The sequence below is a fragment of the Canis lupus genome, assembly GCF_048164855.1.
Source record: "Canis lupus baileyi chromosome 16 unlocalized genomic scaffold, mCanLup2.hap1 SUPER_16_unloc_1, whole genome shotgun sequence".
NCBI classification, from domain to species: Eukaryota; Metazoa; Chordata; class Mammalia; order Carnivora; family Canidae; genus Canis; species Canis lupus.
In genome coordinates this window covers 2,068,978-2,096,322 of record NW_027326424.1, presented here as the reverse complement: position 1 = coordinate 2,096,322, position 27,345 = coordinate 2,068,978, and the positions used below count along the sequence as shown (strand labels likewise).

Genomic DNA, 27,345 nt, shown 5'->3' with positions numbered 1-27,345 from the left:
ACTACCACAAAACCACTGCTTAAATTAATTGAGAATTAAAAATCTCAATTAAATTTAAAAAAGCACATACATTCTAGTTAGTATGCTCATGATCATTTCTATGTAATGTATAATGTGACGTCATGGACAGAATTGATAGGAGCTCTTAAGGAACAGAAAGGAGAAAGGATGGAACGAGGAAGGAAGGCAAAAAGGAAGGAAAGAAGGAAGAAGGGGAAGGTGGAAGGGAGAGAGAGAAGAGCAGGAGGGATATGAGAAAGAAAATTAAAAAAAAAAAGAAGTGTTTTGGAGAGACAAAATATTAATGGAATGGCTTATTTAAAAATTCATCTGCAAGTTTAATGGGAGGACATATTTCCAAATGAAAATTAACACATTTTAATGAAAGAAATCTTAAATATCACTACCTGTCTTAAGTAGACCATTTTAATTCTTTTATGTATAGTAATAGCAATGCTACATTAATTAAGACAGTAGTATTCTGATTCTGGTAGTCTGCGGATCATACTTTGAGAAACATTGGATTAAAAAACTGTGTTCGAAAAACAAAACAAACAATAGCAACAAAACTGTACATGGCATGAACATTAGGTATGAAATGAAAACATTCTTTCATACTGACTCTACCCAGTGTAATAATGCACTCTCCCATGTTGCTAAGCAGTGACAACATCCCCATTGTTGTCCCCTGGGAGGCATGGAAGGGAATCTGGTCTTTGGAGAACTAAAAGGAGAATAATTTAGCCAGTTACATAGGCCCATCGTATTTTTTCCCTATGATTTAACTAACTTCATCTTTAATACACAGGTTAGAAAACCAGGCTAATTATGAATAAAATGAGAAACACATCTAGACATTTGAACCAGTATCACTACCAAAAGTGGACTTTGTTTTCGTAGGAGGAACCGACTCTAATTCTTAATGGTTAGGATTGATGTTTATACTCAGGAGAAGTATACACTTATACTTGTTAAATTCAGAAGCAAATCTATGGCTCTGAGCATCATTGTTGATCCTGATTATTTAAAAGGACCACGAACCATCTTCATAGTAAATTAGACTGCATAAAAGTTCAGAAAGAGCACAGCGTTAGGAATCAAATTGCCCTGGGGTTGAACAGCTGTTTGCCTTGAGCAAATTATTTAATTTCTCTATCTAGGATTGCTTGTATATGAAACAGGCAATTGAGATATTTCTAACACAGGATAGCTTTAGAGCAAAAAGTGGGATAGTGCATAGATTCTTAAGTCTGTAATAGACTTAAGAATAAATAAATAGTAAATTCTAAGTTAAAACGAGTTTCTTCTACTCCAACATCTTCCACATCCTTTTGTAGTAGATTTTTAACAGAATTGACTGTACTTTTATTTACAAATTTGCCACAATTTTAAAAGGCTGGGCCAGGTTCTTCTTTTCATAGGCAGAGAGGTGAGTATTTTTTGAAAGGCGAACTAGTCCAAATCTTGCCTCAGTCATTTCTGGCCTGGGTGAAGTAGAAGAATGGGATACTGGTTGCTAAGGGGAGAATGTAATAGTTTGCAGTGGTCAGGGAGTGGAGTCTGGAGCAACTCATTTTTCTAGGGAGAGTTATACACATGGTCTTTTACAACTTCAGTTTGTCACCAATGCATAATTCATTATCATGGGATTAAAACAAATGACTCAAATAAGTTATGTCTAGCAGAAAAATCTGTTGCATGAAGCGAATTAAATTACTTATGAAAATTAAGTGTTTACCTTCAAATACCATTATTCCTCTTATTCTCCTTACTATTAACATATGCAAAGAAAGCAAAAGTTAACCATAAAGGGATACTATTTCATGCTTCTGACTTTCATGAAGTATATTCTTTGGTAAACAAAAGATGAAGAGCTTCATTTTATTATCAATATTTGCAAGATTAGGGTCAACTGGGCGCCTGAGTGTTGAGCATCTGCCTTCAGCTCAGGGCATGATCCCAGGATCCAGGATCAAGTCCCACATCAGGCTCCTTGCACGAAGCCTGCTTCTTCCTCTGCCTATGTCTCTGCCTCGCTCTCTCTCTATGTCTCTCATGAATAAATAAAATCTTTAAAAAATATATTTGCCAGAGTAATACTAATTTACCAGAAAAATACAATTTTCTTTCTTTCTTTCTTTCTTTCTTTCTTTCTTTCTTTCTTTCTTTCTTTCTTTCTTTCTTTCTTTCAGGGAGGGGCGTAGAGGGAGAGAATCCCAAGTAGGTTTCATGCCCAGCCTAGAGCCCTGGAACCCAAGATGGGGCTTGATCTCAGGACCTTGACCTGAGCCAAAATCAAGAGTCAGTTACTTAACCACCCAATTACCCCAATACCATTTTCTTTTAAAACTGTGATCCTTATATTCTAACCTTCAAAATGAAAACTTTTAAATTGAATATAGGAAATGACCAGTCACCACATTCCTTGGGTAAACCATTGATAATGCTCATGTAATCTGTAAAGATCCACACATCTGGTTCAGTTTGAACTACACCTTGATTTTACTTGTAAAGGCCTAAAAAACACCTTGGCAAGAATTTTGTTTCCAATTCTGAGCAACTGAAAATGAATTTCACTTCTCAGCAGAATTTGTACTGTGGACTCAGCAGGAGTATTAACCTTCCATTTTTTAAAAGAAAACAATCAATATCCATAACACATAGGGAGAATGGGTCATTCTCCCATCTGTTCGGGCATTTTACATGAGAAATAACATCAGGGCTCAGATAAAGAAAAACTTGTACCCATTTCTACCTTTCTACCCCTTCTACCCTTTGTCAATGGCCAGATTTATGGGACCTCCAGATTCCATTAAACACTCAAAGCAGGAGAGAATGGTGAGAAAACATCTCTTCTAAGTTTTACTTTGGTTTCTATTTATTTCTATAATTGTGGAAGATACTCTTTTGAATGATCAACTATATTTTCAAAGCAAAGATAAGATGCCAGCTACCCCGGCATCAGTGAACATTTTTTTAAAGATTTTATTTATTTATTCATGAGAGACTTACAGAGAGAGAGGCAGAGACATAGGTAGAGGGAGAAGCAGGCTTCTTGCAAGGAGCCTGATGTGGGACTTGCTGAGCCGAAGACAGATGCTTAACCCCTGAGCCACTCAGGCATCCCACGTCAGAGAACATTTTTAAACTTTGGAAAATGTTGGTGGACTTGAAGGAATGAATTAGTCTGAAAATAGAGTTTAATGAATAGATTAAATTATATAAATTATTTTCAAACTTCAGGATTTTAAAGATTTTAAAGATTTTATGTGTACACATGCCATAAAAGTTATTTTGTGTCTTCATTTGACTGTACATTTGGTTAAAATCCAATCCTCCGGTAAAATAATATTCTAAGATTATCTATCTATCTATCTATCTATCTATCTATCTATCTATCTATCTATGTAAATGCATATATGCCAAATATATATATATGAGGTGCACACACACATATATACTATATATTATACATAATTGGATTTAGCCTTAAAAGTTAATATATACATATTCTATATATAATGTAAAGTTAGGTTTTTGCTTCCAAATTGAAAAAAAATACTACTTTAGAATATATATGTGCACACCTACACATATACATGTATACACACACACACACATATAAGTACACGAAGTTAGTAAGTCAATGTGATTATAGTATTCTCTGAGAATGATTGAATTGTAAATACAATCATTTTCTCTTGGTGTAGTTACTTAAAATCTGAAGTTCTTGAGAGTTTAAATAGAAATACAAAGTCATTTTATTCTACCCTCTCTAAGGAGTCAATTTAGGTACAGCAAGTACAAATGCCCTATTATTGCAAGTAGTGCATTTAAGTGGAGCTTTGGTAAAAATGTTGGGAGGGTGGGAGGAGAGAAGACACTCAGTGAGCCTCCCACTCTGTGGAGTCTGTCTGCCTGAGTTCATATTCCAGTTCTGGCCCTCACCACTGTATGACTGGGCAAGTCACTTAAAACTCTGGCTCCAAAATCCCATCAGAAAACTTGAGTAATAATCCTCCAAATTGTGGAAGTCAGTATATAGCATTTACTTAATGCATGAATTATAATGGCATTTTTAAAAAAATGAAAATAAACGAATAGTGTGAAGATGACACAGATGATCTGCATTGTTAACTACAATGGTTACCCAGCAAGGAAGCCTAATAAGGTTTGGGCTTCTATTTCTATGCCCTTCCACCTCACCAAGGCAGGTTAAACCAGGTGGCCTGGTGAACTCTAGTACAAGGGGCTGGAGACCTCAATGTAAACTCTGCTGTTGATTCCCTCTTTCTGGTTGGCTTTTCTCTCTAGGAACTTGTCCTTCAGATGGCTGCTATGGTAAGAGAGGCACCTGGTAACCTACTGCTCTTCAGGATACACTTTCCTCCTGTTTCCTCTCTTCCTGTCCCCTTCAGAACTGTCCTTTTCCTTCAGAAGGACAGTGGGCACCAAGGTGGGTGAAGGCGGAAAGAAGTTAGCATGACCCCTTTTGCTAGAGTCAGTTTTTAGCATAAGAAAAGGAGCTTATGCACTTCACACATGGTCTAGCTTGGTTTACCTAGGAAATCATTGCCCATCAGAGTTTAAGGCCAAAGCAAGTTCTTACTAGTGTATATATATATATATATGTATTAGGATTATATATATATATATATAAAATCCAGGCTTCACTTAGCCTCTGGATACAAACAATATTAATATTAGTATTCAATATCCGAACACTGCTTCCTCAGTAAAGACCCACAAGACTTTAGCCCCAACATAAAGCCACACTCCAAGCAGTGTCTCCCATAGTACCTGGTACAAACCTACCCTCTCCCTGGTTCAGTGCAATTTTGCAGGTTGCTTCCTGCACCATTTGAGTGAAGCATTCCTCTGACGCTGCTGCCCTCCAGGAAAATGCTGTTTCCTGCTGCAACAGCTCTGCAGACTTAGCTGAAATGTGCCATTGTGTTTTATGTACTTTGTAAACTTGGGTATCCTGGACCCAAAATGAAAGTGGTCCTGTCCAGTGTTTCACAAGGCTTTGCTCACAAATGGCCTGAACAGCAGGCACAAAATGGTCACATTCATAACAAACTCAGGAGATGACCAGAATGTTAATCATTAAACATTATCAGTAGGTATCTCTGGATGAAGAGATTTCAGGAATTCCTTTCTTTCTTTTTTTTTTTTTTTTACTTTATACTTAATTTCATTGTTTGGAATATTGTTTCTAATTAGCTTATATCAGTTTTATAATCAGGAAGAAAATATAGCTCTATTCATTGAATAGAGCTGCTCCCTCCCCATTTTTTCTGGGGGAGAGTCAAGTGCTCTTACAAGCCAATTAGAGAAGAGAGGCTTTTCTGCCTTGATTTTATCACCTCCACCTCAGGAACTCGTGTGCAACCCTTCTCCCTTCTTTAGAAAAACAAAAATCCCTAAATGAATCAGGACTGAAAATACACTGAATGCTAGCTAGTATATACTAGCTGAACATAATGTTTATTTGGCAAAGTCCAAAGACAAAATTGAATTGCACACAAGTAGCACTAATTTTAAACTAGGTCTCTGACCTCAGATACATTCATTCAGTCACCTTGTTGCAGAGCTCAATTCCACGAGTGTAATTTCAGTTCATTATTATGGTCTTACTGGACTTCAATCATATAACTGACTGGCTAATTATTTCTAGTTTGGAGTCAACCATAAACTTGGTATGCAGTCTATGTTTCCTTAAATGCTGTCAGGAAAAATGTGGATCAGATGAAGTCTCTGAGTTCAATGACCCATTAATAATGAACTTACTAATTGGGTTGTTCAAGCAGATACAAATCCTCTTATCTTTACTATTACCCTGTATAATTTTTTTTTCATTTATCTATGATGGAAGATTATGAAAACTATCCTAACCACCTTGCTGAATTTATGTTAAATGAACCATTCTAGCAAGCTCTGAGACAAAGGAAAATTAATTTCATTTCTCATAATTTTTGTTCTGAGGATACTAGCTAACCATTATTGGTTACTGTTTTATTTTCTAAGTGTTCTAAAGAATCTGTTCAAGAGTTTAATCAAGAATATCTACAGAGATCAGAAACTGTCTAGTGTTTTTGACATAAACTTAAAGTTTTTTTATATTTTGAAATAAATAATTTCAAAAAATTGAAACTTATTCGAAATCACAAACCTATTTGCCTAGCTTCACTCTCCTGATATCTCTTCGTTCATATGATTTATAAAAAATAAATATTTATTAAAGCAATCATAATCACAACTTAGGTTGAAATACCTGAGTATTTGGACTTGGAGACTTGAATTTATTTTGAACATTAAGGAGAGATTATAAAGGAGACATCCATCTATCTATCTATTGCTTCAAGTTTCATTCAATCTTGTTCATTACATAATTTTTATTTAAAGATGATTCTTTTGGAATGAGTGTGCCCCTAATCTTTTCAGACCCTGATGCAAGATTACAGTTGAAGGTCTAAAATACCACACATGACTCAGCACCTAGGTGTAAAACGGAGCTGACACATTGTTAAAGTACTATACTAATCCTGCTACCTTCACAAATACACCTTTAAAACATTATCCTGAAAAACCAATTTGCAATTTAAACCAATTTAGCAATTTAGAATTGCCAGACCTCTCAGAGTTGTATGCCTTCTTCCCACGTTCAGATCTCTCTACACCAGACAGCTGGCACTAAACACCTCAATCCATACATGAGAGATCTGTCCACACTTTCTCCCACTGCAAGCAGTCATTCCAGGGAAACTGAACCCAGGGAAGAGGGCTGAACAAGTCCTCAATTGCTTGGGACCATTTTAGAAATTTTGGAGCGTGAGTAGAAGAGAGGGCATGGCTTCTGTCTATGGGGTCACATGGAATCCTGGCTCAGTGCAGAGAGGCCTCTCTTGTCCGGGTCTACAGACCATACCATCTTTGCAGTTGAAGAATGCATCTTCTCTTTGGTATATATTAATTTGGATCTTTGATTCTTTTATTGTGGTTGATGATTTTCCCCAAAACCTAGCTGGAAAGATCTTTCCTTTAGAATTGTACCTAATGCTTATTCTGGGCTTTTTTCCTTGAACATTCTTTTTCTTTCTTTCTTTCTTTCTTTCTTTCTTTCTTTCTTTCTTTCTTTCTTTCTTTTTTGTTTTTTCTTAAACATTTATTTACTTATTTGAGAGAGAGAGAGAGGACCTGAACAGGAGAGGGGCAGAGGGAAAGAATCTCAAGCAGACTCCCTGTTGAGTTCAGAGCCTGACCTGGGGCTCAATCTCACTACACTGAGATCACAACCTGAGCCAAAACCAAAAGTTAGATGCTTAACAGACTGAGTCACCCAGGTACTCCTGCCTTGAAGATTCTTTTTTTTTTTTTTTTTGCCTTGAAGATTCTTATAGATTTGAGAACCTCTTCTGCATTCACCCATCATTGTATATTTATATTTCAATATTTATATATGATTTCCCTCCTATCACCACACACACAGATAGACACAACTACCATATACTGTTTTTCAGAATACTTGGTGCACAGTAGATTAATATTCAAGCATCTGGCTTCTAATCCTCGACCTACTAGTCACCAGCCATATCATTGCAGGATCTCTGGATACATTTATTGTTTGATATTCAAAAAAAAAAAAAGTAATGATAATTGCCATGCTATCTTCACAAGTTTGTTTTAAGGATAAAATAAAAAATATATGGGAAAGTAATCTTTGAAAACCACAAAATGTCACATAAATGAATGGAATTGTGGCTACTACTACAAACTCGTCTCAGTAATTATGAAGTATTGCTCTTCAATACCACTCACTCACTCCACATTCACCTAATATTGAAGGTGAATAATTTGAAGGTGAATATTGAATAATTTGTCATTTTATTGCAAAACTGACCTGTGTTTATTCTTAGAATGTATGGATACTGTTAACTATTATCAACAGAAATATTGAGCTAACAGTAAGTTCTCTTCTTTATTGGCTCATTTATTAATATGCCATACAAATTAAAATAAAACAGATGCACATAAAACAAAAATTCACATATAAAAGAACAGAAAAGGACAGACATATATTTATGAATGAGGAACCCCCACTGTGTCATCTCCATAGCATAGGTCTCTAGGATTCTACTCTGATTTCTCTTTTGCTGTATTTATCATTACTATTTATACTAAGTAATTATTTAAGCTGGTTTTAATTTCTCTACTCATATTTGTAGCTACTAGTTTGGCAAAAATTTTCTAAGTGTCCAAGGTGGTTTTGGTTATGGATTTCCTAACAGTACTTAACTTTTACTATGCCTGAAGGACTAGTGAAGTTAGTCCAGGAAAGTTTTCTCAGTTCCTTCTTGTATTGGGTGACCTATATTTATGAATGAGGAGCCTCCACTGTGTCATCTCCATAGCAACAGGGCAAAATATCTTTATCTTCTCATTTCATTCATGAGTCTTCTGTCCTTACCAGGAATAAATCATGCTATCTCAGGCACAGAGTTCATGTGATGCTCTTAACTGAGGCTGATCTAAAAATGTATTAAAGGAATTAATAATACTCAGTGTTTACATAATCGCTTAATTCAGGTGTCAGTTTTGCTATGACCCATTACTGTCTGGGACTAATAGGACTATTTTGCTAAGAAATCACCCACACTATCCTCTTTATGTCACAAAGTTTCCACAAAAGGTTAACAATACTTTACGAAAAGGTGCCTAGATTAAGAGCTAATTTAACATGTTAAAATAAAAGACAGAAAGGCAAAAATTGGATGAGACTTCATTTTAAATCACTATTAACTTTCTTGGTCAGTTTAACAATGCTAGAAGAAACAAACCTATTATAAAGTTCTTGAAATCTGAGGTATTTGAACTCTTAACCCAATCAAACATTAGACAAGAGATATTAAAATTGTAATAACATGGATGGACCTAGAGGGTATTATGCTAACTGAAATAAGTCAGAGAAAGACAGATGCCATACAATTTCACTTATATGTGGAATCTATAAAACAAAAGAACAAACAGCAGAAACAGGCTTATACATACAGGGAACAAACTGATGGTTGCCGGACAGGAGGAGGTGGAGATGGGCAAAATGGGTGAAGGGGAGTGGGAGATACAGGCTTCGAGTTATGGAATGAGTAAGCCATAACAATGAAAGGTACAGCACAGGGAATACAGTCAATGGTAATGTAGTAGTGTTGTATACGGTGACAGATGGTAGCTATGCTTATGGCGAGCACAGCTAACATACAGACTTATCAAATCACCACGCTGCACACCTGAAACTAATGTAACACTGTGTGTCAACTATATTTCAATTAAAAACAAAACCAAAAACAAAACCTCCAAAACAGACAAGAGATTTTTTTTTAAAGATTTCATCTATTTGTTCATGAGAGACACAGAGAGAGAGAAGCAGAGACACGGGCAGAGGGAGAAGCAGGCTCCATGCAGGGAGCCTGATGTGGAACTCGATCCTGGGACTCCAGGACCACGCCCTGAGCCAAAGGCAGCGCCAAACCACTGAGCCACCCAGGCTGCCCACAAGAGATCTTTATATGGATCCAAATAAACTTGTATAGAAGTGGTTATAGAAAATTTAATTAATTATCACTAACTCAGAATATGATAGCAGTGCTTCCTATTTACCCTGTTCCCATAGGATTTTTGTTGTCCATGATAATAGGTATAAAAAGAAGCAGAACAAATGGGACACTTGGGATGCCATGGAGGGAAGTCATCTCTGTCCCCCAAATTCTATAAAACACTCTTGCTAGATGCCTGCCTAAGCTGTGGACTTGGATCAAAAATGAATATGGGATCCACTGGCTATACTGCAGGTCATTTTCTGAGCAGATAGAGGTTGAAGAGTCATTTTATGTAAAGCATTTCACTAAGAACACCCTTAAGGAAATGCTCAGGGTTAAGTGTTTCTCTTTGCCCACTTTTATCTTTAAAGAAAAATGTATCCTTTGTGCTCTGTTTTAATTTTTCCCACTTCTAAGGCAGAGCAGAATTTGGAGTACTCCTACTTTTCACAAACACTGAATTGGATTTTTGATCCTTAGAAGATGTGAGCATTTATGTAGGAAATTAGGTGCAGAGAAGACTAGTGTTTGATTTGATGAAGAGCTAAAAAAGGGTAAAAGTTAAGCTTTTGGTATAATCATGTTGAATATACGTTCCTGATAGTTTTTAATTACACAATGTATTTTTGCCTGAATAATTTCCAGTTGGAATTGTCTTATGGATGTGATACTGCTAACTAAACCTTACCAGCTTTTGATAGTATATGCTTTGGACAAGATTAGTAAAATACCGCCTTATAGATAAAAGGTTTATTACCCTGGGGTGCCCGGGTGGCTCAGTTGGTTAAATATCTGTTTCTTGGTTTCTGCTTAGGTCATGACTCACAGTTGTGGGATCGAGCCCCACATCAGGCTCTGCCCTGGGTGTGGAGCTTGCTTGTGATTCTCTTCTTCCCCCACCCTCTCTCTCTCTCTCAAAGAAAAGGCTTATTACCCTTATAACATTTTTTTAAGGTGCCCAAGAGAATATCTGAATTGTTTAATGTAGTTTTATACATGGCTCCCAAATGAAGATACCTCATAATTTCACATACACACACACACACCATTTTAGAGCATTGATGAAATATTATGTTAATCATTCATACACTAGGAATTGAAAATTAATTGTGCATTTTAAATATATATTGCCAAACTAGATTGGCATCCAAATGAGTGCTTAGATCATTGGTCTTATAAGAACCCATTCCTCTGGTGAATGGGTTAAACCGGTGCTGTCAGATTGAATAGAATTAGCCTTGCTGATATGCAAAGAATTGCTCTGTCAGGAAATGTCACTGTCATTGAGTGCTGTTCCTTGCCTGCATTGAATTTTCTGTCTGGCTCAGAAAATTTTAATAACAGGTTGGAATTCACATGTAAAATTTTAACCAATTTTCATAAAAATACCTTATTTCATTTTCATTTTGCTCATATAATTTTTGGTTGTCATAAAATAGGATACTAAACACATCTTATTTCCTTAACTTTCATTGCCTTTTGTCCTTTGAAGATAGACACTTATGGTTTATTTTTTCCCTTAGTACTTCTCAAATTTTAATGTAAGTTTAAATTTCATTGAAAAGAAGAGAGAGAGAGAGAGAGAGAGAGAGAGAGCAGTGAGATGCAAAAAGCTAAGGAAAAACATGTGAGCAAATTTACCTCCTCCACGTTTTGAAGGGGACTTTTTGAATCTTAGGTGTTCCAAGGACATAAAATCAGTGCTCGAATTTCAAATATTTCTTTTAATCAATAAAAATCTTGGTTTAAATCCTGCTATTAATCAGGGCCAATGCAGTTAAGAGAGCCAGGATGCTTTCATTACACAACTTACTTGAATATAAATTCTGGAATCTGTCTCTAGTGTATTAAAAATCCTTGGTAGGAAACTCAAAGTCTTGAGGGCAGAGTTTTATTTTAATCTTTTTAAAAAGGATTTTATTTATTTATTCATGAGCGATACAGAGAGAGAGGCAGAGACATAGGCAGAGGGAAAAGCAGACTCCATGCAGGGAGCCCGATGTGGGACTTTCCCTGAGTCAAAGACAGGCGCTCAACTGCTGAGCCACCCAGGCATCCCTGTTTTAATCTTCTTAAGTTGCAGTATATCATTTTGGGAAAAAAAAAAGAGATATGATGTAGGATTTAAAAAAAATCAGTTCTATAGAGTAGAAAAAGAGGACATTTCCTCTATTCGGCTCGTGATGCCAAAATTAAGGACTCCTAATAAGCAACAATGTAAGATAAACAAGGTTTTATCAAGACCCTCAGCCAATGAGACCCTAACAAATCTGACAAAAAGCATATAGTCAGAATTGAAATTCAAATTGTAAAATATTGACCGATACAAACAGAAAGGGGCGGTTGCTGATAGTTGGTTGTTCAAGAAGGAATCAGTATTATTTGTAGTGTTATATGCTTATAAAGTAATGCAAAAGAATGGATAACAAATAAAGGGTCTTGAAATATTACAGAAGAAGAGAAATTTATTTATTTATTTATTTATTTATTTATTTATTTATTTTTTAGAAGAGAAATTTAATGCAAGGTTTCACTGAGACTTAGAGGGATATGATTGAACGGAATACAGCAACAGGAAGGTATCTTGTTCAAAGGAAAGTGTTCTAATTGATAGGAGATATGAAGAAATGTCCAAGACTATGAGGTTACAGCTGGGAATATAGAAGTGACATCACTGTAGGGACAAAGAATTGAATATTTTAAAAAATTTTAGAAGGCAATTTGTCCAACTGTATTTCAAATCTTTCATACTACAGAGGGTAGACTAAACCGCAGAGAAATTCAAGCTTTCCTCTAACAAAAACTATTATATTCAGGACAAATTATGGTAATAACTTCACAAAGATCACAAAGCTTCACAAAATAGCAATATCCACTAGTGAGGATCAAGAGTGAGAAAGGCGACAGACTATTTAGCTATTTTCTAGAAAACATGTAATCTGACATATTCCTACTTTACTGTTCTGAAAATTTTGTTTCATGGAAGAGAAAGAGTATAATCAGGAATACTGGTGCTTACAAGCTAATTTTGACTAAGGAAATAAGTGAACTGGTAATTTGACTGGAATCCAGAATTCCTTAGTACAGAACATTATTATAGACTCCAAGAAAATAGGGTACTTTGTTACATGCAATTGTACTACACACTGACTACTTTAGAAACATCTTCATCTATCTTTAACTGGAACATTGTTAGATACATTATCACGTTATCTCCTCAGATATTCAGCTGCCTAATGGAGTGTGCAGAAAACCTGGATAGGGGAGCAGACTATATAACTTGACATCTAACAGAGATATTTTCAGAGTGAATAGGTATACTAATTATATGGGCATAATTCAGCCTGTCCTAGCAAATCCAGAGATATGGTCCTATACTTATAGGTAAGCAAGGAAACTTTATTTCTTCTCTTATGCAAAATCAAGAAGACCATTAATTGATTTTCTGTATTTATTTTCCTGCTTATTTTAGCCCCATAATAGCTTGTGGGTCCCAGACTTCTTTCTGGGTCAACCCGTTACTGTCCTTGTACTTATCTGCTTATTGAGGCTGCTGTGAATTCTGAAATTATACTATGTTACTGCTTTAAGATGTTGGACATTTGCAGAAATGAGGTCAAATGATGTCCTTGTCATCTGACATATGGTTGATTAAAGAGTTACTATAAATTTACACCAACTAGCTCTCTAGCTAAAGATAAGTGGAGAACACTCAACATACAATCAGGTGTATGAAAAGGGAATCAAAGTGCATCTACCTACATGACCTATTCTAATCCTTGTTGGGATCTGGGAGGAAAAACAAGAGGTTGGGTGAAGGGAGGAGGCAACAAGAGCCTGCTGCATAAGAGAAGAAATTTCCCATAAGATGTGGAGTAAGCAGCATTTTTGAGAAGGATCTACTATAGCCTACAGAAATAGATTTTTGAAAACATATGCGTTGGGCTTTAAATAAATTTAAGCATGACTTCCATGGGGAAAAAGAAAAGCATGGTATGAATAATAAGAGAGTGGTCAAATTGAAAGGAAGTGGTCTGAGAAGATGATGTATTGATACAACAAAAACTACAGAATAACTAAAATTCAGCAGCAGAATTTCAATCTGCATGAGAAGCGTTACAAAGAGATTATATATTGTAGGCATTTCAATGAGTGAGGTAGAGAACAACAATGGAAAGCAAATTTTGAATACAAATATATAATATATTAAAAATATGAGAAATAGTATAATTAAACATGGATAGTAAGCCTTAAAAATAGTCAGAAACAAACTGAGAAATAAATAAAGTAAATAAATAAATAAATAAAGTAAAATAGTTAAAACTGGATGTATTATTTACCATGCGCTCTACTAAGTGCTTTGACTCATCTGAAACTCATACAAAAGTATTAGTTGTCACAATACTATTTGTATTTTATAAATGAGGAAGTTGAGGGACAGAGAGGATAGGTAACATACTCAAAGTCACACAGTAAGTGTAAGATCAAGGTTTCCAACTCAGCCTAACTCTATTGATAAATCCAGCTGTGCTCTTCAGTGAAATCCAAGGCTTTCTCAAGCAATGTTTCTAGTCATTTGTGGTGTCTTACAATGCAGAATAGAAGAAAGTGTTTAAATAGAAAGTAGTTCATGACTAAAGAGAGAGAACGAATTATAATGCATCACTGAGCAAGAACTGTATACTATTTAAAAAAAGAACAGTCAAAGAAAAAAAGAGTACTTGGATATTAAAAATATGACGGTGGACATAAAATATTCAGACAGGAGTTGGAGGATAAGATTGAGCAAATTTCTCTGGATAAGAAAAAAAAGACAAAGAATTAGACAACAGAAGATTTAATTAATTAATTTAATTAAATAGAAAATCAACAGAAGAGGCCCAATATCTGACTAATTGGCTTTCTATAAATAAATAAATAAATAAATAAATAAATAAATAAATAAATAAATAAATAAAATTCTCTCTCTCTCTCTCTCCACCCCATATAGTTCTTATCTGAAAGATAGAAGATTCTAGATGTTAATGGCTGGTTCCCCACCTAAATGAATAGATATGGAGATGCAAGCAAAATATATCTTCATGAGATTTTTAAATCACCAAGGGTAAAGAAAAGATCCTAAAAGTTTCCAAGTAGGAAACAAATCTTACACAAATGTATAGAAGAAAAACAGCAACGAACTTACATATACTGAAAGCTTAAAGATAATGGAATGATGCCTCCACAGTTTTCAAGAAAAATTATTTTCAACCTCGGATTCTATGCCTAGCCAGATTCAGTCAAATGTAAGACTAGTTTAAATTTTGAAAAGTTTACCTTCCATTTATGATTTCTTATGAGACTGCTGGATAATATATATAAGGGGCGGTGGTAGAAAGAATACTTCTGTCATCTAGCAATATGGTGCTTGAATTTTGAACCATGTGAATCTATTTTTGATTCTTTTTAATTCAAAACAATTTAAAAAGAAATTGCAGTACAGGTGTAATGCTTATAAATATACAGAAAAATACTTGGGAAAAGAGCAAAAATGTCAACAGGCTATTTCTGGGGATGAGGGCTTGGGAGCATCAGTGATCTAGTGCTCTTTGTTATAAGACACTCATTAGGGCCTTTTTGTGTAATATTATTACATATGTTATCATTTATTTTTATTTATTTTTATTTTTTTTATGATAGGCACACAGTGAGAGAGAGAGAGGCAGAGACACAGGCAGAGGGAGAAGCAGGCTCCATGCACCGGGAGCCCGATGTGGGATTCGATCCTGGGTCTCCAGGATCGCGCCCTGGGCCAAAGGCAGGTGCCAAACCGCTGCGCCACCCAGGGATCCCCAACATCATAGTTTTTATGAGCTGACTTGACTAAAAACAATTCGTTGATTAAAGCACTTATTGAATAAGGGCTCTAGGGTGGCTAAATCAGTTAAGTGTCTGAGTCTTGATTTTGACTCAGGTCACGATCTCAGGGTTGCAGGATTGATCCCCATATTGGGCTCTATCCTCATCGAGGTGTCTGCTCCAGATTCTCTCTCTCCCCCTCTCCCTCTGCCTCTCCCCTCCCTGCTCTTTTTCTCTCTTGTCTCACTCTAAAATAAATAAATACAATATTTTAAAAAATAAAGGAATTACTGAGTATAACACTCACTTAGCATTTAATATTCCATAAGTTGCATTACAGTTTTATATGTATATATATATCTTACATCCTCTGAATAAGGACTTGATTAGAGTCTCTTCTGAGATTATTATTATTTTAAATATTTTATTTATTTATTCAGGAGAGACACAGAGAGAGAGGGAGAGACACAGGCAGAGGGAGAAGCAGGCTCTCCCTGGGGAGCCTGATGCGGGACTTGATCCCAGAACTCCGGGATCACAACCTGAGCCAGAGGCAGGTGCTCAACCACTGAGCCACCTAGTCATCCCCTCATCTGAAATTAAATCCCACTAGATATATGACCTATTTTCTTACCTCTTTGAGCCTTTTCCCCCATTAAACTGTAAATAATAGTATCCACCCTACAAAGTCATTGTGAAGATTAAATGAGATCATTTGAAGTAAAGATCTTAGCACGTTATATTTACTACGTAGAAATGTTCGATACATATTCCTTTTTGTCTCATTTAGGGCCAGTTTCATAGGTGTACATGACTTGTATAGCCACAAAGGGCCCCTAACACTCAGAAGGGCCTCATGCTTGGTTTTATGGTTTGCTGCTGGTGTCTTGAATTTCTTATTAATTTTTGAATAAGGAGTCTTGCATTTTCATTTTGTACTGAGCCCCATAAATTATAAAACTGGGTTCACTCAAGTAAGTTGTAAGTCCTTTTTGAAGTATGTATAGTTGACTTTATACCCCTAATATGTTCTTCAGTTCTCCCAGTTTTTTGGCTGTGGATTCACATTTATTGAAAATAATATTAGTGGTTTATTTAAGACAGTTTCATTGGTAGATAAAGAAGACCTGCCTGGGAGCCATATGCAATTATTTCATGCCTCAGTATCCAAGTGACTTTACTTACTAGCAAAAACAAAAGTTAAATGAAGATAATCTTATGAATTAATTTCAATCACAGTGCTTATGCATTTCTAAAATAATATCAAGATTTTAATAAAAAGCGTATCTTCTTCAAGGAGCAAAAACTCTTTATAAAGTTCATCTTTGAGGTGTATATTCCTGTAAATTCAAGAAGAATTATTGTCGACATTTGGGTTATGTTTGCTGAGATGTATAAAGGGGCCCTTCACTGCCTGCCAGATGTGCTTATAATAAAGCAGTAGGGTTTTAAAAAGCCTAGCCTCTGGGAAGCCCTACTGGTGCTCATTTTGCTAGAAATACCCAGTTATTGGTTCCTGATAAGTTATTCTGGCTCCCACTGAGTTCTGTATGGGGGTGGGGGTGGGGCACAGGACCCATGGCAGCAGTAATGCAGAGTGATGACATAAAGACTATACTGGGAATACATACTGATCAGGGTAGTGGAGTCCCAGAGAGGCTTAATGGGAATTTTACATATCTGGTATGGTATGCATATTCTTACCAGATTCAGAGCTTCTTTCTTGGATTCTAAAAACATAATCTTCGTTGTTCTGGTTGGGCATATATTACAGGTCTAGAATGTGTTCTTTGGTTGCACTTAATCAGAGACTCAGAATCTTGAATAAGAAAATCTGTCTAAAATGAAGAAATCAATATGAATTCTATTCCTATTGGAATGTTGCTCTCTAAAGTGGGTAAACTCACTGGCCAGTGGGCAGGATGCTCAGGATGGCTAATTCAAAGCTCTAAAGGGTCTTACACCATCTGGAGGCTTTATATTAGATACTATACTGAGGTTAGGCATGACAATGCCTCAAGCCATTTATCTCATATGAACTTTTAGTGGGACACCAAGGTCATTTTGCAAAGAGAATGGACCAGTGTTAGAACCAGTACTCATTTGTAACAGTCAGCTCAGAGGGTATCCAGGCATCCCTAAATGCAGGGAATCTGGTGTATGTGTGTGCACGTGCGTGTGTGTGTGTATGTGCGCGTGTGTGTATTTTGTATGAAATATATTTACACTTTTCTATGTATACAAATATACACATACTTCAAAATTTAAATTTACCATAACATATATACTTTTTTTAAACCAGCTACCTTCCTTCTAGTTGTCGAGTAAAACTAAATTAAATCAGCATTCTTCACCATCTGCCGGGTATAAATCACTACTTGCTCTAGAAGAAAAGCTAGTTCTCAGCTCAGCACATAAAACCTTTACCAAAACATATTTCAGCTCTTTGGCATCATGGCTGAAGGACAGACTGTGCTTGCTGATCCCCTACCAAATGATTTGACTCCAGTTGATTGATTCTGTTTAAGGGTAACAAACCAATCCACCGCTGTAGAACAGCAAAAATACAATTGCCTGAAATCTCCTAAGACAGCTTCTCCTGAGATGTGAATATAAAGGAGCAGCAGTCCATGCATTTGCATCAACAAACTGCCCAAAGCAATTCTGCATCATACCCTTGTACATCCCCTGCAGATGTATTTTACTCCACCTTAGAATATGAACAAGTTAATTTACATATTAATGAGAAACAACTGAAACTATGCAATTAGGCAGGTGAGGCTCCAGTTAGGGGGACAAATATTTTAAATACTGTTAAGTGGAAATCCAGAACAATCTAAATAGACTTTGTATTCTTTTTCTTCTTTGACCTGGGCTGCATTAATGAGAAATTAATTGATTCTTGACAACTATAATGAGTCTTTATTAACTGCATAATTGGAAAGAAAAATCCATGGATGTAATGAGCATCTTAATTTCTTGGAGCCAATGTGATTGACTGACTCAGTCATGAGAAATCCTCACAATGTGCTATGTACATTTCCCTACAAATACCTAGGTAAGAGTAAACCAATCTAGTTCACGTTTCCTCTATTTCTTTGCCTGCTTGGTAAGAGGAATATATTGTCTGCAGACTGCATCAAGAGTAGAATATACTGGGCTGATGATTCTAGCCTCTTTTATCTGGAACTTTCCGTGTGACTTTTATAATTATATATTTTTTTCAGTAATTATTTGTCACTTATCTCCTCTTGGCATCCATTTTCTCATTTGGAAAATGATGAAGATTAACTCTAAATTCCCTTTGAACTCTAAATTATATGTTTCTAATGGCAAATTACATGGTGACTCTGGTATTTTAAGGACCCAATCAGTAATCGCCATCCTGTCATCTAATCCAAAATGAAGTCGCCTTTCAGCAGAGTAAATGCTAGCCAAGTTTTTACACTATTGACCAACTGGAATTTTCTGATGTTCCTCTAATTTACAGTCTACATCAGTTACTCTCAAAATGTGGTTGCTGGATGTAGCTTCAAGTCACCAGAGAATTTTCTAGAAATGGAATTTCTCAGCTCCGTCATGACATACTGAATCAGAAGTTCTGGCAGTGAGGCCCAGCAGTTGATGCTCTAACAAGACTTTCTGGTGATTCTACATGATAAAGTTTTAGATCCATTGACATACAAAAATATTTTCTCTGTTTCACATCTTTAATTCATTTGGTGGAAAAATACTTTGTGAATGGCTGTATCACAGTAAGTGGCCATATTCCATGAACAAACTTATCAATTGGTCCTGTATGGGTCTTTGTTCAGATAAACATTCTTCTTCCTCCACCTCCCATCCCTGGCTTGGTTTCTTATTTCCTCTTTGAAATATAGTTATGTTTTATCAATTGAACTTACTCACAAAAATGTAAGTGACAGTTATAGAGCACTTTAGAATTTCACATCACTTCTCATAGGTAGTATCTTATTATCACCATCACTTCATAGATAATGGAGTCTCAAGGAAGTTTAATGATTTTACAAGGTTACATGGCCAATAAATGCAAAAAAATGAGATATAAAATCATGATTGAAACACACTGCATTTAGTTTTCAATCAAATTTCCAACCAAATAATAGGAAGAAAAAAAGAATAGCTAGACAATTAAAAAAAAAAAAAAACTTTCGTCCTTAAAACAGGAAAAAAAATGAGCCTGGGATTAAGAAATAGCATTTCCTAAGGGAAAAAATAATCAATCTTGATATTCACATACCTTTTATTAAAACCTATGTCTACATTTATAAAGATGACTGATGGGAGCACAACTCAAGAAACTCATTTCATTCACAAGTCATCACACAAATGCAAATTTTCTCAAAATCTCCATAAAATCAAATTAAATTTAAGATTTAAAAAAACAATCTGATGAAAGATGATTAGGATATCAACATGTAAACTAAGAAAATAATAAATAAATAAATAAATAAATAAATAAATAAATAAATAAATAAATCAACTGGCATATTTTAGAAAATATTCTGAACTCAAATGTCCAAAATGAGAATAGAAAGAAAATATGCTAGAAAGAGGTGACACATTAGACTTAATCTCTGTATTACTATTTAAGTCAATTTATCTTTCACTATTTACCCTACTATTTAGCAATTTTAACTCAAGTGACAAATCTCCAAAATTTTGAAATAGAGATCTTATGTGAATAGAAAACATCCTATGTTCCCTCCAATTTTCCAAGATTTTTTTCTCTCAACCAAACTTTTTAAGATTTCAAACTTGTAATATTGAAGGACTCAAAATAGGACACGTATTAACAGAAGTTGTTTTACAAAACATTTATACAGACTCTTAAAAAAAGAAAAGTGTCTGTACTCAGTGCAGAAGACAGCAGTGCTATAAATTAACCCCAAGGCCCACATCTCATGATTCACTTGACAGTTTATCAGTTCTAGGAAATGTATGCAGGCAATTTAGATGAAAGATGAAGGCAAAGGCTCCAAGGGCCTGCTGTTCAACTCAAAGCACTATTTGTGCTAAATGTCTTCATATTCCAAAGGTTGAAGGAATTTGGTCAACTCTATTCACTTGGTTTCATTAACAGAAACAGCAATATGGAAATCTCTGTATTACCGAGTTAAAGGTTAATAGTTTTGTTGAAAAAAGGTGTTCAAATTAAACAAATTATTTCATTTGAATCAAATGAAATGAAGTAACTTTATAACCCTCCTAAAATACTTATGTATAATGAATTAGGAGTAAACATACTGAATTATATGAGTATTTGGCATTTGAAGGATTTTTCAATCGTCATATGTTTTAAGCTAAAGAAGAAAAATGATGCATTTCAACTCAGATTGGTAGGTTTCAATTAGAATTAACTTCTCAAAATGAAGTTTAGAATAAAATTACTTATTAATCTCTATGACAAATCGAGTTAATTTAAATTGATAAAGCCATTTCTCGATTCTTCTGCACTCTGTATAATGGCCAAGCAATTGGTCCCTAGACACAGAAAGGATCCCAAACTTGAAATGATAGAAGGAACATATATACTCATTAAGAATAATGCATCCAAATAGAGTTCAAAAGTAGTCAAATTCTACCTTGCAAAATGGCATTTCCAAAACCATTTACACTTAAAAAAGGAAGAAAGGGTAAAATAAAATATCAGAAAATAAATTCTAGCATATGCCTTACCTGGGTACAGAGGCAGACTGTTCGGATGTTTCCAGAACTTAGTATTTAGAACTAATCTTCCTAGATATTTATTGATGATAATGCTCAAAAGACTTCTAGTACATAGTCTTCCACTTGACTATTAATATATTTATTCTTGAATTGCTTGCCAAATGTATGATTCTTTAAAAAAATTATATAGACTTGTCTTCTGTAAATCCTTATTTCTGATGTACAAATCTCAAAGTTAAAACACTCCTGAATAGAGAATGCAGTTTGTAGGGGAGGGGTGGGGAGAAGCAGGAAGATGACGTTGGGAAGTATACAAGTATTTCCTATAGTATTGGCAATTTTCTAGTTATTTATATTGGCAGAGAGTTTGCTGCTTATTTTAACATTATGCTTAATGACTTACATTTACTATATATTGTTTTTTATGTAACAATTGTCACACAGTAAAAATGTTTGAAAAGAAAAAAAATCCTGTGCTGCATATCTGCTAGCTGGGCATTTAACTTTTATAAACCTAATCTACTATATAGTCAAAGTATGAATATTTTCCTCATAAAATTTTTGTGTGTTTTATATGACACATATGTAAAGAAGAGGTCCTGCAATCTGACTGAACACTAAAACCACCTGAGAGTTTTGAAAAAACACTGATGCTCAGGGTCACAATCCTAGAGGTTTTAATTGAATTGATCTGGGAAGGAGCTGGGCCTCAATATTTTAAATCATATTTCCCCAGATGATTCTATCATGCAGTCTGTGTTGAGAATTACTGTTCAGCTATTATTAAGAGTGCTTCAACCCATCATACCATGAAATTGTCTATACAATTACCAAAGGGCAAAGGTACTGAGAAATACAGGAGAAAATATGTTTATTAATTTGTTTACTTGCCAAAACAGCTCAGAAATTAGAGGTTTCCATACTGTTCTCACTTAACCCTTCAATGAAAGTAGAGACACAGTTTAAATCTTTTAGTGCATTTGAGAGGGCCTTCTAAAAGTGGTTGTGTCCTACGATCCATTTTTTCAGAGTGGAAGAGGCCACAACCTTTTAGCTTATTTTAAATGAATCCCTTTGCTTTTGTGTTACTTTGTGCACCTAACTTAGTGAAACTCTTGAATTAATCTCCATTTCCACCAAATTCTGTTATAGCCACACAAGTTCAAAACACCACCATGTCTAAATGAGACTGTTACAAGTGCTTCCCTGTGTGGCCTTCATGCTGGCACTCATGTCTAACCTCTAGTTCATACTCCTGGTACCTGTCAGGGATCTCTTAAAAACACACAGCAGATTTTCTCGTTCCTCTCCTCAAAACTCTCTTTTGATGTTTTCTTATCACCTTCAGATATAAATCCAGAGTTTATCCCTACAAGGGTTTTTGAGCAAGTGCCTGGTTTCCTCTACATCTAATTCATATGCTTCTTCCTATCCTCTACTCCACCCCAGCCTCTCTGATCCCTTTCCTAATCCTTGAACAAACACATTGCACACTCTCCTTAGATCCTTCACACTCGTTCTGCCCTCTGCCTAGAACATCTATTCCAAATGGTTTGTCTTTCCCTCCCCTTCATTTGAATATCTACTCAAATGTCATCTCTCCAAAGACCTTCCTGATCACCCTACCTAAGATTATAACTTGATTCCACAACTATTGTCACTCTTCATCCATTTATTCAACTCTATTTCCCTTTATAGAACTTAATCACGTTAATTATGTCACATATTTATTTTTTTATTGTATCTTTTCTCCATAGAGTTTGTGGTATGTGAGAGGATGAACTTTGACTCTTTGGTTTGTGACTGTATCCTCAGCATACAAACACAGACAAATACAGAGTAGGAACCCAATAAATAATTGCTGGATGGATAAATACATATGTAGTCAGAATGAGCTGTCTCCAAGTCCTGTGACTCCCAGAAAATTCTAGAGTTCTTTTGGTTCATTGATTAAAACAGCAAGACCAATTAGCTTCACAACAGATGGTAAACCTAAAACCAAGCAGCCATCTTGCTAATTCTGGCATCTGTCACAAGATGCATTATGCAGGAGTGTGCATAGATTAGCTAAGATTCAGCAGCATTATAGGAAGCACACCTCAAACCCTAGTCATTCCACCATATATATTTTGATGAACCCTAAAGGAGGCCACCTTTTAATATTCATAAATCCAAGGGGCATGGATTATATCAATTTTAATTCTGTTCTGTTAGCGATTTGAAAGAAAAAAATGCACCTTCTATTATAATATGTAAGTTGAAAAATTCGGATCAATATAATATAATTTGGCTATGTTTTTCCTATTAAGTTTACCATTTGCAAATCAAACAATATTATAGGTGGTTCAACACACTGTGTAGTGAATGAATGAATACAAGTATGTGACAGGATGCTTTCTAAAGAAGAAAGAGAATACTCTTTTCCTCTTTACAGTACTGAAGATACCTGCTCGGAAGTTTAGAAATAGATGCCACCTAATATTATTATCATCATTGTTAAGAAATAATAATGAAGCTGATGTGTTTTTTTTTTTCTTTCTTTCTTGGCAGTGGCAGAACAAAATATTACCTGTTAGAAATTGTCAAGCAAGCACCCTGGTTATTTCGGTGCACTATGACAAAGACACAGAATATTGCATGTGTTCACCAATTTTGTTTTGTGTCATATAGACATAGCCAGACTCAAATGAAATATACTTTTATTGGAGTAAGAGTGCTCTTATTCACAATACAGGAAATTAAACGATAAGTTCTTGTCAAACAAAAAGCAAGTTGCTTTAAGGAAAAAGAATTTTTCTGACATTTAGTCAAATTTTATTCTTTCAGGAAACAAGCAATTCTTTGACAGAAAAATATGTTATTGCCAGAGGATATGTACTTCTCTGTTAGATTTCACTAGTTTTCTATTTTATCAGCACATAAGGAACAGATGGAAATAAAGCTGATCCAATGAAATAATTTCTTTTACATCCCAGCAATAAGGAAAGCTAAATTTCAATGAAATAATCTAACCAAATTTACCACATGTATGGATATGTAGTTTGGAAACCTTGTAGGAAGTGTAAAACCTAGGAAAAATCATGGAAATTAGTAAAATAATATTTACCTCTTCATTTCGTTTCAGACAACTTTACAGTTGTTATTTGTATTCTTCTCTAAATTCTCATTTTCCCCTAAATATGAATGCAACAAGCTATACTGCTTGCTCCAAAAATGATGTTTAGCATTCTTAGAGAGTTTTTCATACTCTGAATAAATTATACTCACTTGGGCTGGGACTTATCATACTATTCTTTAAAAAGGAATATGAAAACTTTAAGATTGCTGGCTGAAAAAAATAACCTTTTCCAGTGCACTGTATGGGCATGTTTACCTCATGATTCTATATCATTCAGATTTCAAAATATTACAATTTTACAATAAAATTATATGTTGTCAAACTCTCACAGTGTCAAGGTCATCAAAACAAATAAAAAATGATAGCAGCCATTGACATGGGTAGAACTCTTTCAGATGCCAGTGTTGCTGAACTCTTAACACAAGGAAACCACAAGAAAACTGGCAAATCTCACTCAGAGAAGACCAAAAAATTTCTTTGGTCAGTTGCTTGTGTGAAGTATGCAAGCTTTCCTATCATTCTTTAATTAGATAATATGGGTTATACTCTTTAATTAGATAATATGTTAATGATACCAAACGCAGTATCTCAGTTGGATCCCTGCTGGATCCCTGCTGGCAGTTCTCCCAGGCAACCAGCAGATGCAAGTGCTAGGATCCATGCAGTTAAACAGTCAGGGAAGAGTACAGAAAGTGTTGGAGATAATACACAACATATTTAAGTATTTTAGAGTCTGGATCCTGGAGAAGAGCTGTGTCCTGATATATAGGTTCCCAACTTCAGTTCCCCTTAGCCAGATCCCCCAAATCCCCATGGTCACTCCCTTGCCAGCAGACTCGAGGGAAGATATGACAGAGGAAAGAGAGAACGTCTTGACAGATTGCCATTATACAGTGCCTTTTGCAAATTTTACCTAATCATATGGACATGGTGGAGCGCCTGGGTGGCTCAGTTAGTTGAATGTCTGACTTGATTTCAGCTCAGGTCATAGTTTCAGGATTCAGGGACTGAGCCCCAGGTGGGGATTTGTGCTAGTGGCAGCCTGCTTCTCTCTGTCTCTCCCTCAGCCCCGACCCCTGTTCACATTCTCTCTCTCTCTCTCTCAAATAAATACATAAATCGTTAAACAAACATCTTAACTGATTGCCATTAGAATATCTTTGGCAAATTTTGTACAACCATGATGGGGCTCCTGGGTAGCTCAGTGAGTTAAGCATCTGCCTTGGGCTCAAGTCATGATCCTGGGGTCCTGGGTTGGAGCCTCGCATTGGGCTCCCTGCTCAGTGGGGAGTCTGCTTCTACCTCTGCCACTCCCCCACCTTGTGCTCTATCTCTCTCAAAAATAAATAAATCTATACACAAACAAACAAGAAAATGTGAACACATTGCTAGGCCCCCTTACTCAGGACCCATGCAAGTAGGAGTCCCCAAATCTTAAACTATATTACTTCATAGTACATCTGTCACAATCTGTGAAACACCACGGTAGTAAAGAAACAATGGAGGAAAAAGTAAAACTTTTTCATACAGAACAATGGAGGAAAAAGTAAAACTAAGGCCATAGCTTTTACTGTTTATGTTACTTCTAAGAATTTGATGCTGTATCTTTAAAATACCACAGACAGACTTTAAAAAAATATATATATATAGTTAGTTGAGAGAGCAAAGGCAGGGAAGAGAAGGAGAGAGTTTTAAGCAGACTTCCCATAGTACAGAGCCCAATGTGGGGCTTGATCTCACGACCCTGAGATCAGGGCCTGAGCTGAAACCAAGAGTGGGAGGCTCAACCCACTGTGTCAACCCCAACTGATAGACATTTTTGGCCAAAAACTGTTTAGTCACCTCTCTATATACTACTACCAGAAGCAGAATGTGTGTGAATGTGTGTGAATGGACACAGGAAATTATGTGGTAATTTGCTCTGAACAAATTGTGGAATTAGCTGCACAACTTGAGATATTTAAGACTAATTACTACATATTTAAAGATGTTTAAGGATCCTCTTCTTTATCAGTACTACACAGTGAAATCTACCTATTAGTCACTCATACTCATTAGCCAATAAGGCATTTGATATGTAAACTGGGAGCTGGAGATTTGGGAATCTTACAAAAAAGATAGCTGAATTAACATGGTTAAATTCTGAAGTTTCAAATATCTTAAGCAGCACCAAATTATTGTCTATATGTTCTTAAAATTTCAAAATACTTGAGGGCTGAACATAAATATATATTCCTATGTGATTTATAAATGTCATTCTGCTTTCTTTTTAATGACATTTCTAGAATCCACTTCATTTGGGTCTATGATAAATGGAATGGCTAATTCAAAGAAGTGTAGAAGAATTCACCACAATTAAGCCAGTGGCTAAATCTTGACTATGTTTTGCTGAGTTCTCAGCCAATGACATAACCATCATCTGACTCTAAAGGAGAAAGACGAAGTCTACACATGGAGAAATATGATTTTGCCAGATGAGCAAAAGATGCTAGAAGCTGCAGATAAAATAGGAAGGAATTTTCAGATGATGAAGAAAGATGAAGGAAGGAAAATCGAGAAAATATGGAACTCAAAATTAGGCTAAGGCTTTAAATTTCTATGAAAATGAGAAATAATACCAGGGTACCGGAAGAATGGGAGAGAACATTTTTCTTTTTTCTCAGGTGGAGATATGGTTAAGGGTAAACTCTGTGCCCTCTGCCACTGTTATGTCATCATAAATTTATAAGTTACTATGTTTCTCTGTAACCTGTGGTTAACACTGCATTTATAGTATGCAAAATAATAAAGCCATTTTTAAACAATCATTGTTCACAAAAGTTCCAAGAGAAAGAATGTACCATAAGACATAAAGAAGATCTTTAATTCTATACAGTTTCCTTGTTTTTCTCTCACTTTTTGAACTACTTACTTTCTTTCTGTGATTCCCTTCTTTTTTATTTTTTTTTTTTTTTTTTTTACCCTTTGTATGATAATGATCTTTAAGGCTTCATCTCTGCACGGATTCTCTTCCTTTTCTGTATACTCTCCATAGTAGCCACCCCAACATATCCTGTTACATATGCTGGTGGCTCCCCGAGTTTTATCTCTAGACTTACCAAA

At 35.5% G+C, this 27,345-nt stretch overlaps 1 long non-coding RNA gene across 2 annotated transcripts; it reads left to right on the top strand.

Moving 5' to 3' along the window:
- Positions 1-694: 694 nt before the first annotated feature.
- LOC140629536 (uncharacterized) lies at positions 695-27,061 on the top strand. Of its 2 annotated transcripts, XR_012027395.1 has the most exons (4): positions 695-1,429; positions 4,315-4,456; positions 18,925-19,189; positions 26,529-27,061. It is a non-coding gene; the product is annotated as an uncharacterized lncRNA (long non-coding RNA). The 2 variants fall into 2 exon arrangements; XR_012027396.1 differs by lacking the exons at positions 18,925-19,189; positions 26,529-27,061 and adding an exon at positions 14,587-14,875.
- Positions 27,062-27,345: the final 284 nt, after the last annotated feature.